The sequence below is a fragment of the Anastrepha ludens genome, chromosome 4 (assembly GCF_028408465.1).
Source record: "Anastrepha ludens isolate Willacy chromosome 4, idAnaLude1.1, whole genome shotgun sequence".
Classification (NCBI taxonomy): domain Eukaryota; kingdom Metazoa; phylum Arthropoda; class Insecta; order Diptera; family Tephritidae; genus Anastrepha; species Anastrepha ludens.
The window spans coordinates 22307222-22326342 of NC_071500.1; positions in this window are offsets into that span (position 1 = coordinate 22307222).

Below are 19121 nucleotides of genomic sequence, written 5' to 3' on the forward strand. Positions count from 1 at the left end.
ATAATTCCCTTGGAATCGTAAAAACAAATGAGCATCAACTTGATTTTTGACTTCTCCAAATGCGATTTTGTGGGTGGGGGCTCGTCTGCGGCCTTCCATTCGGCACTTTGACGCTTAGTTCAAGGTTCATGTTGGAAACACTACGTTTCATCACCAGTTACAATGATGTGAGGGAAGTTCTCGTCTTTTCTCGCCTCTTTAATGAGGTCTTTCGAATGTTGAATTCTGAGCAATTTTTGGTCCTCAGTTAACTTGTGCGGAATGAAACGCGCACAGACCTTTCGTATGTCCAAATGATCAGTTCAAATGAGATAAATCGATGTTTTGGAGATATTCAACTCCGATTCCAAGAATTTCAACGACGATTTCGGTTCATTTTTGATAAATTTACCAAAAATTTCGATTGAGTTTTCGGTGATTACTGATTTTGGGCGGCGCGTATCTTCATTGTCATTTATGTCCTAACAACCATCTCTGAAACGTGTAAACCGCTTATGAACTCTGGCACGAGATGGAAAATCATCGCCATAAACTTTTTTCATCACTTCAAATGTTTCGGTAAAATTTTTACCTATTTTAAAACAAAATTTGATGTTAGCTCTTTGTTCGAAACTCATTTTTGTACCGATGACACAAATATACTGACACTTTAGACGCAATAACTTCGCTTCCAGTGAGCCGAATGTCACCAAGCTTCCACTGGAAGTCAGCTAGGGATGTAACTTCCAATGCACTAACTCAATAAAAAGATGGTGCCATCGTTCTGAACAACAGATCAGAGCGAATTCTGAGGGTTTCTGTTGGCCGTGGTACCGAGATTAAGTCTTCGGCCCGACCTCGTACCCGAAGACACTACCAGTTGAGCTTGCATACTGCTCAGGGACTGGTAACACTAGATTTTAGTCGTCTTTTACAACAGGCTTACCTTACCTCGGGCAAATTCTAACCCCTACCCACGATCAGAAGATAGTCGGCACTCCATATGCCTCCTTCTTCACCTCAATTTGGAGGACTATTCCAGCGTCGAATATAAATGCCTAAACTCGCGGTATTACTTTCGACTCTGTTCACTTTTATTGCATTACTTATATGTACACCCGTTTCTGCACCTTCAACTCTTCCAACTGGCTTTTCAACTCTGTAAAATTTCCACTCCACAAATCTTTACTTTTTTAATCGCTCAATTGCATTTCTAGAAATCCAGTATCAATTCCAAATGTCCCAATGTGGATTTCGTTCGTATTTGTGTTGAGAGGATTTACTATGAATGCTAGATTTTAACGATAAATTTCTTTAGAAATTGAAAATGAAGTAATTTACTGTTCTGAATATCTTCTGCAAAAATAATACATTTTTCTTCAAAACAAACTAATTCTTCTACCAAAACATCGGTTGGGTTTCCCTTTCCTTGCAGTTTTAGATTCAGCTGTGATATTCACCATACGAGTTAAGTAAAATTTTTGCAACTATTTGTCGTTCTCTAATTCTAAGTGATTAATGCCTTTTTCATTTAGGAATATATTTATTCCATTCAGGCACAAAGCAAGACATTTCAACACCTTACCTTTGGCCATCGTGAAGAAGGAGGTCTGTATACTGGGTCTCCATTTCGTTTAAGAATTCTTTACAGTCAGGGAGTACAAGAGGCTGAGAGATACAATCGCTGCCTTATCTTCATTAATGGTTTCAGTAAGATTTTTAAATGTTTCTTTTTTTTTTGATAAAATAAATAATATTTGCGTATGGAATTAAAGAGGCGCAGCTTCACATCCAAAGAGCCGCAAGTTGCCGAACCCTGGTCTATACGATGACGGCAGCGTTACATATTTTTCTGATTTGGCTATCATAGGGACCTCCGACCTTTTTCATTCACTGAACAGATTTGTGATTAGAAAATAGCGAAATTGGGTAATTCAAATTTTGGAAGTAACTTTGGAGTATTCCGGTCATATCCACTGCAACACCAATCCGCCAACAAAACTGAGACACGTGCGCACTAACAAGCAGCAAATTAAGGTGACATTCCACTGACGGAAAAAATCTAAAAAAAACTACCAAAAAAACTTTATGCGAATGCTTGAAATTTTATGAAAAATATGAAACATGTGCGAACAGGCTCAAGGGTGACACCCTTTCATTAAAGAGCAAGCAAAAATTGAGTGGCAATCGTTCATATCCATACTTATATAGGCATGTATGTATGTATTTATGTATGTTGCACAAGTGAGTAGGGATCTCACTTGGTATTGCGCTGTAGCGGTAATTAATAATTTCCTGTAATTTGAATGCCACCAAATCTATCTATGCCCCTCTATCCTCTTTTTTACTCATCATTCCGCCAACACTTGGAAATTTCATTAACATGAGGAATGAGACAAACGAATGTGTTGCAAGCAGCTTTGCAGTTACAGCTAGGTTAAAATTGCAATTGCAACGCCTCACTTGCCACACACAACGTTTGCGACTGCCTCAAATTAATGCATTAAAATTAGAATTATACGCGCCGAGGCGAACGAAGAAAGTGAATGCGTGAATGCAAATTAATATGACGGTGCAAGACATACCTACACACACATACACTTACGATATCAGAGATGGAGTTGAGGTGACATGGGACGGCATCCTCCTAAGGAATTCATCAACATGGTGAAGTCTTGCAGATTTGTGGTTGGTGGTCGTTGATTGTTAGCTGGGATGGCGGATGCGCTTCATTTGACATTTTGTCAGGCGACAAGTGCGAATGCGGAACATATTCCCTGGTGAAATAAAAAAAGTTAAGGACACTTAATCTACATACTATTTGTGTACACATTTAAGTATATCTGTATGCGTGCAAATGTGTGTGTGTGTGCAAATGGGAAATGACAACGAAATTACGCAGATCTTGTTAAAGATATTGCGATGCACTTCACGCTAATGTTGTCCCGCAATTAAGGTATTTATCAAAATCTAGAACACAATGCACTATGGGTAAAATGTGTTTTCCTGCTGAGCGAAATAAGTAAAAATAAACGGTTGGACCGACTTGAGCGAAAATTTTTGAGTTGATCAAGTCTAGTTAGATTCAACCATTGGATTATTACTTATTCAAGGATTCAACAGAGTACAGGGTCACATGCTAAAAATAAGTAAATACAGGGTTCGGCACTCGAAATGTGCTCACTTAACTTATGGAAGGTAGGAAGGTGAAATGGTTGAAGTGCTAGTCTGGCACTCCTCAAGTAGCACCAAAGCTCCGTTTTGAAACCATTATGCGACCTCCAACAGGCAGATATCTACATCCAGCCAGAGCTGTTGATATAATGGAGGAGATTGATTGGATTTAGGTTGGCGAACTGCCCAGGCTGTAGAAGAAAGGAGCGCTCAGTGTCCTTAATCGTCTAGCTGTCAAACCCGGACATTTTCAGAGAAAGTGCTCAACAGTCTTCTTCGGTGAAAGGTCCCCACAGCTTCTGCAATGGGGGTTAAATGGTAACCCTAGCGCCTTCGCGCGTGTGCCGATCATCCAGCGACCGGTAAACACAGCAACGTATATCGTATTAGGGCCAAAGGGATTTGGAAATAGCACATGAAGAAATGGAACTCCATATTTTCTGCGCTTTCCTGAGAAATAATTTGGGCAATTCTCCTTTAAGAACTGTCAGGGGGATGCCGATGACCGGGTAGAAGGTCTCTCAGGCCAATTCAGTCGTCTTCCTGTAAGCTCATCATCAATTCCATTTCCTATGTCCTGGAACCCGGATCAGAGAAATGTTACCTGCACACCCAAGATATTTGATTTCCTCCTTACAGGAGTTTACTAATTTCGTTCTGCACCATGACGTCGTCAGAGCCTTGATCGTGGGTTGACTATCGAAGAAAATGTTAAACTTAACTTATACACCGCCAACCTTTTGTTTTTGCATTTTTTGACATATTGTACGAGGGCGGTTCAATAAGTATACGTGCTTGTTGACACAAGGTATTCCTGAGGAAAGTTGGTATTAGCATCGTGTGCTGCCACTTATCAAACGACGGCAAAACAAATTTCAGACTGATTGATTGGTTAGTTTTGATTTGACAGCTATTCGATTAAGACGTGTTTCGTGATTTTCGCTTTTGTTTTTGGATACGAAAAAATGCGAGGAGATAAAATCAAAGTTGGATGCTGTCTATGGGGATACTTCGCCATCTATGAGCACAGTTAGATATTGGTTCAATGAACTTAAGCGTGGGCGAACATCTGTTTTTGATGAGAAGCGACCAGGACGCCCGACAGACGAGGAAATCATTCAAAAAGTCCAGGACATGATTCTTGCTGGTCGACGAACGAAAGTGCGCGAAGTAACAGAGGCTATAGGTGTGTCGGCCGGAAAGGTAATTAATGTTTTACATGATAAGTTGGCGATGAAAAAATTGTCGTCCGATAGGTGCCGCTTATTATTCATAGTGGACAACAACTGCCGCACTTCGAAGCAGTGCTTGGATCAATTTAAGCGACATCCGAAGGCATTTTTGCGTGGAGTTGTCGCTTACATAAAAGAAACTAAGCAACAATAAAAACAATGGATTTCACCCAGGAGAATCTGCTCCAAAGAAAGCGAAGACAGTCCCATCGGCCGGAATGGTCATGGCGAGAATTTTTTGGGATGCGAATGGCGTTATCCTCATGGATTTTTTAGAAAAAGGAAGAACGATCACTGGACAAAACTACGTGAGTTATTGGACCACTTTCACAAAAAATTGAAGGGGCTCGTCCGCATTTGTCGAAAAGGAAGGTGCTGCTTCACTATGATAACACACCAGCATTTTCATACGGAGTTGTAGCCGCCAAACTGCATGAATTGTGTTATGAACCCGCACCCGCCGTATTCACCCTATCTTGCTCCCTGCGACTTTTCCTGTTCCCTAACATGAGTTCAAGCGAGGACGTCATCGCGGAGGCAGAGGCGTATTTTAGAGAGTTCGACAAATCCCATTCTTTGGAGGGGTTTAAAAAATGGCCGGAGCGTTGGGAGAAGTTTATCTTTCTAAAAGGGGACTATGTTGAAAAATACATAAAACGTTTTGTAAAAAATGGTGTCTTAATTTCTAACATGAGTTTCTTATTGAACCCTCCTCGTATATCAACTTGGGAGAAGTTTATCGTTCTGAAAGGGGGCTATGTTGAAAAATAAATAAAAAATTTTGTAAAAAATGGTGTCTTCATTTCTAACATGAGTTTCTTATCGAATCCCCTCGTATATCAACTTGGGAGAAGTTTATCCTTCTAAAATGGGACTATGTTGAAAAATAAATAAAAAATTTGTAAAAAATTGTGTCTTCTTTTCTAACATGAGTTTCTTATCGAACCTCCCTCGTATATCAACATCGGAGAAGTTTATCCTTCTAAAAGGAGACTACGTTGAAAAATAAATAAAAAATTTTGTAAAAAATGGTGTCTTCATTTCTAACATGAGTTTCTTATCGAACCTCCCTCGTATATCAACTTCTTCAAATCACCTTAAACCTCATACCTGTGCTGAGTAACTGTATTGAACGACAAACTGCAAAAAAAAGTTGGCATTTAGCTTCAATTGAAATTTCTTTCCTTCTTAAAAGACAAATCCACGAAGCATTAATACCATTTCTTCCCTTTACTAAGTTTTCCACTTCCAAAGTTATTAATCATCTCCCGTACTTGGCTAATCCGTTAACAAAATGTTATCATCCGCATTCATTAAAAGTCTAATATGTTTCCCTTCTAAATATGTTTGATCCTCCTTCTAAGCTTTTCGAGTTTCGTTGGTCTAGAAGTAGTAGTTCCCCGAGTTCGAGCTGCTCGACTCAGTAGGTTAGGCCAGACTGTTAGAGTTTTGAGCCCAAAGACCTTATGGCTATATTCCGGGAAAAATCACTAACTTATATACATATAGATACACACATATATTTACCTATACACGCCGAAAAAATTGCTAAAACAAAAGGCTTTAAAATTATGAATTTTCTGCACAAACAACATCCAAAAAAACCCCAAAAACATATTTCAGTTAGTTACTTCGCACTTTCCTTGCATAATTGCCAAATACAATAATTCATTTGCATATCCTGCTTACCATGCTGTCAAATGCAACAAACGCAAGCTCAAGACGCCCGAAGTATCATGGTAACAGTTGCAGACAGGCAACAACGATTCAACGACACTTGCAATGAATGCGAGAAATGCAACTGATAGACGCAAACACACAATTTAAATACGTACATATTAATGACTTTATCTAAATGTGAGTATTTACATGCACATACACACACATACATATATTTAACTACATGTTGGTATGTAATCTAAGCGCATCTTCGTCATGTGGCAAATTCTGAAGTATTTCCTGCAGCAGCCTACAAGCCATTGTCACAACGCCGAGGAAGAAATGATGCTGGTGCTGTGTATATATGGCATACATACATACACACATATGTATGCATGTTGGCATGAATATACATTCAGAGACATAACTGCTGCCAATTCGTCTGTCGTTGCCGCTGTTCTGGAGGATGATAAACGATGACATTCCAACAATCACCAAGACACAATTGCATGTGGCAAATTGAAAACGAAATTAACACTTTATAGTTACTTTGTTGCATGCCACCAATACCACCTTCATTAATGGCTACCACATTCTGTACTTATACACTATGGTGCATAACGATAATCCTCCGAACGTAAATGCAAAGTTTATAGATAAGTTTTCAGAGTAAAGAGTTTAAGAGTAGGACCGCCCTCTGCTCTGAAGAATTTCAAATAATCGATGGGGCATACTCGCTCTCTTTAATTTTGTCGATATTTTATAAAAATTGACTCGCATGTTTCTATAAGCGCATTTTTTAGGTTCGACATTTTACCATACCAGTTTCTGATGACGATGAAGACGTTCCACCTCTCGACTATGAAAGCATCTCAGCGTTCTCTGTCCAATCCACAAGAAAGGCGACCCCACGAGCTGCGCCAACTACCGTGCCTCCTTAGTATCGCATACAAGCTCCCATCAAGCGTACTTTGTGAAAGGCTGAAACTCCTCGTCAACAAACTGATTGGGCCTTATCAGTGTGGTTTTAGGAATGGTAACCATCGACCAGATTTTCACATTACCTTAAATCCTGGACAATACCCAAGAGAAGCAGATCGACACCCGCCACCTTTTCGTCGATTATAAAGATGCATTCGACAGCACGATAAGACAAACCGCCATGTCTGAATTTGGCATTCCCGCAAAGCTCATTCGGGATAGGATGACCCTAACAAACACCACCAGTGCAGCAGTGAGCATCGGCAAAGATCTTTCGGAGCCATTTGAAACGAGGCGGGGTTTCAGATAAGGCGATCCCTTACCATGCGATTTTTTCAATTTGATAAGGGAGAAAATTATTTGCGCCGCCAACATCGACATGTCAGGCACTATTTTCTATAAAAGTATCATGCTACTAGCTTACGCTGATGATATCGAGGCCAGCAGTCAGTGCAACTTTCTCCAGTCTTGAAAACGAATACCGTCCAGTGGGTCTTGCGGTCTACGCGTATTGGACAGCAGGTTGCAATTGACAATTGCGAGTTCGGCGTGGTCAAGGACTTTGCCTACCTAGGATTCACTATTAACACCAACAACAACGTCAGCCAAGAGACCCAACTATGAATAACTCTTGCCAACAGCCACTACTTTGTGCTAGGTATGTAATTGAAAATCAGAGCCCTCTCTCGATACTCTAAAAAAGCTCTACCAATCACTCATCCTCCCCGCCTTACTATATGACGCTGAGTCCTGGACATTGACGAACACCGATGGACGATTATTAGGAGCTTTCGAGAGAAATTCTCCTATGGTTTGCGTAAATGATGCATATCGAATAGGTCATGATGAGCGAATGAATAATAACACTCCAGCAAAAAAGATGCTCCTTTCGAAATGCACTGGAGGAACTCGCAAGAAAGGACGTCAACGCGCGCAATGCAGGGGCGATTGGCGCAACATTGTGGTAGCGGCCAAGACCGACCATCGATTATAGTTGCAAGCTGAGCTTACTTACTTTTACTATAATATCCCAAATCGACTACCGTAGTCGAATGGATTGGTGCATGACTACAATTCGGGAGTGCGCAGGCTCGAATTTCCGGGCATGAAACAGCAAAATCATAGAAAAAGTTTTTTCTAACAGCTGTCGCCCCCTGTGTACAGAAGCATTATACTGCTGAAACCTCAAATGTTCAGACTGATGTCTTTCCAAAAAATGTAAAGAGATTAGTTCCTACAAGGGCCGTGTATGGGCTTGAATTCATGCGTGTGGAAGGAAAACCTTACCCCCTACATAGCGCCTGCACAAATCAAGGGAGATAGTTTTACCAGGCTTTCTCTTTAACTGTGGCGAAAAAGAAAATTGTGAGGGAACTTTGACAGCCACATCACTTAGTGACTCGGCAGCCGAGTTCTGCACGATTACAAATACAATTTTTTATCATCAGAAAAAATGAAAAATAAATAATTGCCTTATCTTTTTTCAATGCGTGGTCATATTTTTGCGGCCCAAATTCAAACTGTTTTTATTAATGGCAAGGTAACAATCGAGGTACCCACTTTAGGGGGGAAACCAGTTTAGACGGATCAAAAAATCGAAATTTTTTTATTGCATAAATTGATAGTATAACTATTCAAGAATATGTGGTAAACATTTTAAAAGGAAATTCGCATTATTCCCGATTCTATGAACACTTAAGTGACCGCCCGTCGGTTCGGCACCGTAGCGCACGGTAGTTAGAACGGCGTTTTTCTCGAAACGACTTTTATCAACTGGGGGACACTCTAGCTCAAAAAGTTATCGACCAATCGTTATGAAATCTTTGGGGAGTGTTCTCTATTCAATTATAATTTATATGAACCTTATTCTTGGATTATATTATCATTAAAAATATTTTCTTTAAGCAAAATAGATGGAAAAATATGGTAAGAAAAAATGACATTGTGTTAAAGCGCCTCAAAAACATGCAATTTTCGATATTATTTTATCAAAATTAGGTTCATATTCTTAGTAAACATGTTGTGAGTGAAAAAAATGATTGTTGTTGATTGCAGAGAAAAATTACAACTTCAGGAATGCCCACTAGCCAGGAACTCGAATGGCGATAGTCCATGAACAACACGCTCTAACGCCACTATTTCCGGCGAAAATAGCTTGAAAGAATTTAAAAGTGTACTTAAAAATATTAATAAAATACCCTCTAAGTTTAAACAATTTCTGATTGGAATTAAACAAATTTACGAAAAACACAAAAATTTCGGCCTCCTAAACCGGTTTCCCCCCTTAAGTTTTTGACGTCTGATATTTGGCGACTCCTTTAGAGCACAGTTTATGGTTCATTGAGAGATACTAAGCTGGCATTCGAGCGCTACTGGGTGGCATCACCGCGTTAACAATTTTGCGTTTATCTGGTGAATATAACTTGGTTTTCAGGCCACTCTGAATCGGTCAAATTTAAGAAAAAAATCCGCACTTCGTGGCCGAAGCGACCGAGTTTTTGGTAAATTTCTCGAATTCTTAAAGTTTTAAGCTGATTTCTCCGAAATTATTCTTCCTCTTCTTCTTTTACAATTTTTATTCCGTATTGATACTATGTTGAAAAGACTCAACCGATCCATGTAGTGTGCCCAATGACCTAATGTAGTGTGTCTAACTTCGACCTAAAAGATTTTTTTTGTCCTACTAAATGTTTTGTCAAAAGTTAATACTAGTCGTATTGACCGTCACTACTTCCTTAAGGGGTTAGGGGTTGTCAGAATTTCCACAAAATTGGATTTTTGGTTTTTTGCATTTCCTTTAAATATAATACTTTACAAATTTTGTGTGAAAATTTGAAGTGAATCCGACAAATACTTTTCGAATTATTCAACAATTGACAAAGGGCGCTCGGGTGCTCCGCAGGTAGCAGCAGCTGCAAGCAACCGACGTATGAAAGTGGCAGATAAACGCGCTAACTATAACACTCGTGAAGGTAGAATGGTAGGAAGGAAGAAGGTAGGCAACAGCAAATCGATATTTTGGAAGCTGCTATGACGGCAGAAGAACTATTATATGGCCCAGGAATAGATGACACAGTGTAAGTAATTAAATAATTCGTATAACTCTACATAAATCGATAGCAAAACTTTAAATGCGTTTTTTTCAAAACTAGTTTTTTAAACTGATGATTACTGTTACTTAAAAACCGTTTGAGAGATTTCAATAAAATGTGTACTACTTTTGAAAAACATAAAAAAATCGTGCCAGATGAAAGTATTTTTTTTTCAACAATTTCGATTTTCTTAAAGAATTAATTGTCGGTTTTTTTCTCGAAAGTCTGAAAAATATTTCCTGAGCCCGCCATATTGTTTTGAAAAAAAAGCTTCCATCAGGCACAAGATTATCTATTAATAGAACTAATTTCCCTTGTCCGATTGATTTTAGATGAATCTCCAAGGACTTGTGATGATCACTGCAAGGGACTTCTGGATAATCAGGCTCCACACAAACAGCGATAGCTTCTACAATTATAAATTGTTTTTTTAATTGTGCTAAAGCCAAGTCGAAATATGATGTAATAATGCTATACATCATAAATAAAGCAATTGACTAGCAAAAAAAATTATTGAAAATCATCATTTTTTCGGGTCTCTGACTACCCCTAACCCTTGAAATCTATTACATCTGGTTCTATTTAATCTAGAAGTTCTCTGCATTACGTTATTGGTTGGGTATTGGTTGAAAGCCAAATTCTTCGAGTAAATTTTACGCCTTGCAGACAAATTTCCAAATATCTGCAACCGGAGCATTTTTAATTTTATTCGGATCCATTTGATCTCGATGACAGATGTGCAGTCTTGTCTTTACTAAGGTATTACATGTGCACAAGGTATGCTCTGCGGTTTCAACATACACCAGATAGAGTCTAAAAAAACAAAAAAACGGCAGAGTGTACACTCTGTCTCATTCCCAATGTGAATTTTTGAGAGATGTTAATTTAAGTAAAAGTGACCTGTCAGAAAGCCAACTAATAGGACTATGAATAAGTTCGTGCGGTTTTTTTTCGAAATTTGAAACTTTATTGACGTAAAATGGTTACAAATTTAATATTCAAAATATTGTCCATCGCTTACTACTACTTTTTCCCATCTTTCTGGCAATTCACGGATTCCCTTTGTGAAAAATTCGGTCGGTTTTGCCGCAATCCACGAATCGATCCATTTTTTGACTTCATCGTAATTACGGAAGTGCTGGTCAGCCAGGCCATGTTGCATCGATCGGAAGAGATAGTAATCGGATGGCGCAAGGTCTGGACTATACGGCGGGTGGGGTAGGACATCCCATTTGAGCGTTTCTAAGTATGTTTTGACCACTTGTGCAACATGTGGCCGAGCATTGTCATGTTGCAAAATAACTTTGTCGTGTCTATCGGCGTATTGCGGCCGTTTTTCTCGCAGTGCTCGGCTCAAACGCATCAATTGTCGTCGGTAGACATCCCCCGTAATCGTTTCATTCGGTTTCAGTAGCTCATAATACACAACACCCAGCTGGTCCCACCAGATACACAGCATAACCTTCAGGCCATGAATATTCTGCGCCGACGTCGATGTTGAAGCATGGCCAGGGTATCCATACGTTGCCCGACGTTTTGGATTGTCGTAATGGACCCACTTTTCATCGCCAGTCACAATTCGATGCAAAAAACCCTTTCTTTTGTGCCGTTGAAGCAGTTGTTCGCATGCCATAAAACGGCGTTCAACGTCTCTTGGCTTCAATTCATACGGCACCCAATGGCCTACCTTTCGGATCATTCCCATGGCTTTTAAACGTTTGGAAATGGTTGATTGATCAACTCCCAAAGTTTTTGCAACCTCTTCTTGCGTTTGAGCCGGATCTTGATCGAGCAATTCCTCCAATTCGGTATCCATGAACTTTGGCGGCGCACCCTCGCGTTCTTCGTCTTCCAAGCCAAAATCACCACTTTTAAAGCGTGCAAACCACTTCTGGCACGTTCGCTCAGATAGAGCATGCTCACCATAAACTTCCACCAAGATACGATGACTTTCGGCTGCTTTTACCTTCATATTAAAATAATGAAGAAGAATTCCCCGCAAAAACACATTATTTGGCACGAAATTCGACATTTTCAAGTGTGGTAAAAATATTGTTGTTTACGCTTCAAATAAAAAACTTATACTGACGTTTGTGCCTTACGACAGTAGCTCTCCAATGAATGTTTGGAAATGTGGATCGATGGAATAATAATCAAGTTACGCCATCTGTTGTAAAACCGCACGAACTTATAAATAGACCTATTATTTTCCTTATGTCTACAGGGTTTGATTGAAAAGTAATGAGCCTTCCCGCGCGGATCGTCTGCCAAGCGATCAACCGAATCGGCTGGTGGGGGAAAATGATCGTTAGACCTTTTCCTTCGACTAGAAACCGGCCCCAGTTCGCTGCGAGCTGTTTTAAAAGTGTGTTAGGATTTTGCAGTGGCGAAAATGCAGCGATCGTTGGAGCAACGTTACTCGATCAAATTTTGCGTAAAACTAAACAAAACGAGTACCGAAACCATTGGGCTACTTAAGGAGGCTTACGGGGACCAATCTCTGTCCAGTGCCCAGGTAAAACGGTAGCACAAGTCGTTCAAGGAAGGCCGGGAGGACGTCGAAGACGAACAGCGATCTGGAAGGCCTTCGACGACGCAAACAGACGAAGATGTCAACCGGGTTCGTGAATTTTTTGAACATTGACCGTCGTGCTAGTCTACGTGAGATCAGTGAAGAGCTAAATTTAACTTATAACAATGTGCGGGAAATCGTGACCGGAAAACTTGAATTGCGCTAAAGTGTGTGCCAAATTGGTTCCAAAGGTTTTGACTGATGAACAGAAGCAATTGCGTATGGAAAAGAGTCGTGAAGTATTGGAAAGTGACGAACAGGATAATACTTTAGACAATTGTATCACAGGAGATGAAACGTGGAGACCCGCGCCTGAAAAGAAAGCTGAAGGGGAGGCGTTTCGACTCCATTGAGGCGATCCAAAAAACTGTGACAGCCGAATTGAACGCGATTCCGGCGGATGAGTTTACAAAATGTTTCCTGCAGTGGAAGGACCGCTACCAGCAGTGTATTGACGCTCAAGGGTCCTATTTTGAAGAATATTAGTTGTATAAGCCAAAAGGTTTAATAAAACTGCTTAAAAAAAATACTTTTCATTATTTTTCAATCAAACCCTGTACTTTACGCATGTTATCCAGTTCCCTAGGTGAAAGATCTTATAAGCTTTTTGGTTTGACGGAGGTCTTGTGTGGTTTTCCAATGGGTGATTCCTTGAGTATTTTTCCAACTATTTACCCTGCAATTAGCTTCTGCCCAGTGGATACCACAGTATGGTTCTGAGAGAGTTCATCAGCAATCTCATTACCTGTTATTCCAGAGTAAGCCGGAACCCAGCAAAGTACTATTTTCCAAAACAGTTTTTAAAATATATGAAAATAATTTATTCCTGATAATTTCAAAGTGAAGAATCCGAAAGAAAAGTTTGTGCGTCCATAGTTCTGCACCACAGTGTGTATAAGTATATCTATACCTACATGTAAACCGGGTTTACTTACATATATCCATTCCAGCCTATCTGCATTGCCTTATGCATTACGTTTTACGTATGTCGTACGTCCTTTGCCAGCAGATGACAAAGATAGGCATTCCAAATTAAATTCTGTTTGCGCTTAGATACTTACATTTGTAAGTGTGGATGTGTGTGTTAGTGCATATTCGTTTTGTGAAATTTGTAAATATTTGTCAAATGGAAATTGTCACATGGAGCTTTTCTCAGCAAATACTCGTAAGGGGAAAATGAACTCATCGATGTCAGTGCGTCTAATTGAAATGGTTCAATAAACAATATAGTACTTTTAATAGAATTTACTATATACATAACCTATTTGAGATAAATTTTGCTTAATGCAGTGCAAGTCTCTGATGGCAGTTGGTTTGCATATTCACTTGCAGATGTGCGTATGTATGTGTACATGTGACTCAGCATGCAAATATTGTAGTTAATTTAGAAGCTGTTTTAAGCTACTAACTATCGAAGTCTCTTTGTTTTGTGCATTTATAGAGTGCGAGGATGGTTCCATGTGTAGAAGTCCCCGCAAGTGGGGAAAGTTACTGATCGCCATTCACTTGGGAATGGCCAGGACGATTCTTCTGCATATGGTTCAAGCAGCTCACAACGGCCGGGATTAGCCCACGTATCCTTTGGGTAGCTTCCGAACACCCGTTCGGGAGTGAGCTAACGTGAGAAGGCGAAACATTCCAGGATAGCTGGTTGTGCGTTGGGTTTGGGACCCGCCACTTAAAAATCGCCCCCAATGAAAACTTTAAAAAAGCCTCGGATGAGACCTCCCTATACTGATGACGACCCCTGCAAACGAAATAAGGAATATGATTTGAGGGCATGCACCTGGAATGTCCGGTCCCTTAATGGGGAAGGTGCCTCTGCCCGGCTGGTTGATGTCCTCGTGAGAGTAAAGGCTGACATCACTGCCATCCAAGAGATGCGATGGACGGGGCAAGGTAAGAAAACCATAGGACCTTGCGACGTCTACTACAGCTGCCATGTAAAGGAGCGCAAATTCGGTGTCGGATTTGTTGTGGGAGAGAGACTTCGTCGCCAAGTACTGTCGTTCACTCCGGTGGACGAGCGTCTCGCAACAATCCGCATCAAAGCCCGTTTTTTTAACATATCGCTAATTTGCGCCCACGCCCCGAAGGAAGAGAAGGACGATGCGACCAAAGATTCTTTCTATGAGCGCCTGGAACGCTCCTATGAGCGCTGCCCCCGCCACGACATAAAAATCGTGCTTGGCGACTTCAACGCCAGGGTGGGCAAGGAGGGAATTTTTGGTACCACAGTCGGAAAATTCAGCCTGCACAACGAAACATCCGGTAACGGACAGAGGCTGATCGACTTCGCCGGGGCCCGAAACATGGTGGTCTGCAGCACCAGATTCCAGCATAAGAAGATTCACCAAGCCACCTGGCTGTCTCCTAATCGAAAAACACGAAACCAGATCGATCATGTTGTGATAGATGGAAGACAGGCTTCTAGTGTATTAGATGTACGTACGATCCGAGGACCCAACATCGACTCGGATCACTACCTTGTTGCAGCCAAACTGCGCACACGCCTCTGTGCAGCAAAAAACGTGCATCTACCTACGCAAAGAATGTTCGACATCGAAAAGCTGCAATCACAACAGACAGCCAGAAGATTCGCCACTCGACTCTCACTCCTGCTCTCAGAGAGTACTGCCCAACAAACCGGCATCCACGAACAATGGAGCAAGATTTCTCGTTCTCTACGTATAGCCGCCGAAGTAGAAATCGGATTCCGGCGAGCCCGAAAAAACAATTGGTACGACGAGGAATGTCATGCTGCCGCAGAAAGAAAGGATGCCGCCTATAGAGCCACGCTGCGATCGGGCGCAACGCGAGCCATGTGGGATCGCTACAGAGAGCTGAAAAAGGACGAGAGACGTATTATCCGAAAGAAGAAACGAGAGGCCGAAATACGTGAGTGCGAAGAGCTTGAGATGCTGGCCAACAGGAACAACGCCCGAAAATTCTACCAGAAAGTTCGGCGGCTTACAGAAGGGCGTTTTCCTGTAAGAACAAAGACGGCGAACTGGTGACTGACGTACAGAGCAATCTTAAATTATGGAGGGAACACTTCTCGAACTTATTAAACAGTGACAGCTGCGCAAGTCACCGAGAAAGTGAAGATCCCGATACCCCAATCGTTGACGACGGAATTGTCGTTCCGCTACCCGATCATGACGAGGTGAGAATAGCGATAACGCGGCTATAGAACAACAAAGCCGCGGGCGCCGACGGACTGCCGGGTGAGCTATTCAAACATGGCGGCGAGGAGCTGGTAAGGTGCATGCATCAGCTTCTATGCAAAATATGGTCGGATGAAAGCATGCCTGCCGATTGGAATTTAAGTGTGCTCTGCCCAATCCATAAGAAGGGCGATCCTGCAATTTGTGCCAATTACCGCGGTCTTAGTCTTCTAAATATCGCCTATAAGGTTCTAGCGAGCGTATTGTGTGAAAGGCTGAAGCCCACCGTCAACCAACTGATTGGACCTTATCAGTGTGGCTTCAGACCTGGAAAGTCTACCATCGACCAAATATTCTCAATACGCCAAATCTTGGAAAAGACCCATGAAAGGAGAATCGACACACACCATCTTTTCGTCGACTTCAAAGCTGCATTCGACAGTACGGAAAGGAGTTACCTGTATGCCGCGATGTCTGAATTTGGTACCCCCGCAAAACTAATACGGCTATGTAAGATGACGTTGCTCAACACCAGCAGCGCCGTCAGAATTGGGAAGGACCTCTCCGAGCCGTTTGATACCAAACGAGGTTTCAGACAGGGTGACTCGCTGTCGTGTGACTTCTTTAACCTGATGTTGGAGAGCATCATACGAGCCGCAGAACTTAATCGCTCAGGCACAATTTTTTATAAGAGCGTACAATTGCTGGCGTATGCCGATGATATTGACATCATCGGCCTTAACAACCGCGCTGTTAGTTCTGCCTTCTCCAAACTGGACAAAGAGGCAAAGCGAATGGGTCTGGTGGTGAACGAGGACAAAACGAAGTACCTCCTGTCTTCAAACAAACAGTCGGCGCACTCGCGTATCGGCATCCACGTCACTGTAGACAGTTATAATTTCGAGGTTGTAAAAGACTTCGTCTATTTAGGAACCAGCATTAACACCGATAACAATGTCAGCCTTGAAATCCAACGTAGAATCTCTCTTGCCAACAAGTGCTACTTTGGACTAAGTAGGCAACTGAGCAGTAAAGTCCTCTCTCGACGAACAAAACTAACACTCTACAAGACTCTCATCATGCCCGTCCTAACGTATGGCACAGAAGCTTGGACGATGACAACATCCGATGAAGCGACGCTTGGAGTGTTCGAGAAAAAGATTCTGCGTAAGATTTTTGGACCTTTGCACGTTGGCAACGGCGAATATCGCAGACGATGGAACGATGAGCTGTATGAGCTTTACGACGACATAGACATAGCGCAGCGAATAAAGATCCAGCGGCTACGTTGGCTGGGTCATGTCGTCCTAATGGATACAAACGCTCCGACTGTGAAAGTATTTGATGCGGTACCAGCTGGTGGTAGCAGAGGAAGAGGACGGCCTCCTCTGCGTTGGAAAGATCAGGTGGAGAAGGACTTGGCTTCACTTGGTGTGTCCAACTGGCGCCGGTTAGCACGAGAAAGAAACGACTGGCGCGCTTTGCTAAACTCGGCCAAAATCGCGTAAGCGGTTATAGCGCCAATTAAGAAGAAGAAGAATACGAGGACGGTTGAATAAGTCAACGTGTTTGCTGACAGAGGGCGTTTCTGAGGGAGGTTGGTGTTAGCTTCGTGCGCTGCCATCTATCAAACGACGGCTAACTGGGCTTCAGGCTGATTGATAGGTTAGTTTGGATTGGGCAGCTATTCGAGTGAGACGTGTTTCGTGATTTTCGCTAAGATGGAAAAAGCAGTATCGTAAGGTAATTCGCTTGTTGTTCGCTGTTGATAGACAGATATTGGTTTAATGAATTTAAACGTGGGCGAGCATCCCTATTTGAAGAGGAGCGATAAGGACGCCCGGCAGACATGGTTACCGAGGAAATCATTCAAAAAGTCCACGACATGATTCTCGGAGATCGACGATCGAAAGTGTGCGAAATAACAGAGGCCAGTGTATCTTTTTAAAATGGGACCATGTTGGAAAAAAAAATTTTCAGAAAATGAATTCTTCAATACTTATTGAACCCCCCTCGTATATTTTGTATAATATACTTATGTAATATATTAATATACTATTATAATATATTTGGTTTGTCCTTGGTGCTTCTTGAGAGGATTTTCTTTAAGGGGACAGTTACCTGTAAACGGCCCTATTTTCCCTGATTTTCATTAAAATTATTTAAAATGAAGAAGTCAATATATTTTTTTCAAAATTGGCACACAGTTTATTTCCACATTAAAATAATAAAATTTTTTTTTTTTTCATTTTAATCATTTAAAATGGCGGATGTACACTCAATTCTCCTAGGAAGGTCGCAGCGGGGCTTCTCAATCGGCGGGAATTGTAGCATCGCCGTCAGTGACCTGAATACAAATAAAAAATAGTTTAAAAAAACTAAAAAACACGCTTTTATTGCTAGTCGAACTAAAAAGTAGAAAATAAATGTTAATGACAAAGAGACCTATAATGAAGTAATAGCAAATCGAACGATCAGTCATAGTCAACTACCTCAGAACAGAATTATAACAAAAATTAAGATACAAATAGAGTAATTCGAATTAGAGTTAAAAGCGTTCATTTTACAACCAAATTCACCTTACTTTTTGCCCACAGGTAAAAAAAAAGAAAATATTTATCCTGGCAATCCTAATACGGATAATGGAAAACTTTTATCAAATTATTGCATTGTCATCTGTCCTTGATAGGTGTGCAAAATTTCAAGTCGATCAGATTTTTAGAAGCCAGTGAAAATTAAGCTCAAAGATTCCGTTACATGCATACATACATACATACATACATACATACAACCCGACCTAATAAAAGTGTGTTAAAAACCAAAATTTTTTTTTTATTAATGTCATAATTTCTATATGACTTAAAAAAAATGGAAAAAAATTCGCGGAATAAAATGCTTAACAAAAAAAAAAATAATAATTTTGGGGCGAATTTTCCTATTATTTTTGCTTGGAAAAAATTTTATTTTCGAAAAATTTTCAAAAACTTGTATTCGGATAGAAAGTAATGTCATAAAAAAGATGTGTGCAAAATTTCAGGGAGTTCGGTCAATAACTTTTCGAGTTATCGTGTACGCCAATTCGAAAAATATAGTTTTGAGAAAAACGCGTCTAAAGTTCCTATACCTCTCCCAGCGCTCGAACGCAAAGACTAGAGTCGTCACGGTTGACGATCTATAATATAAGAAATACTTAAATTTAGGTTCTAAAATTTTTTTTTTACATATTCTTAAAGGGTTATATTAATATTTTTTTGAAAAACATTTT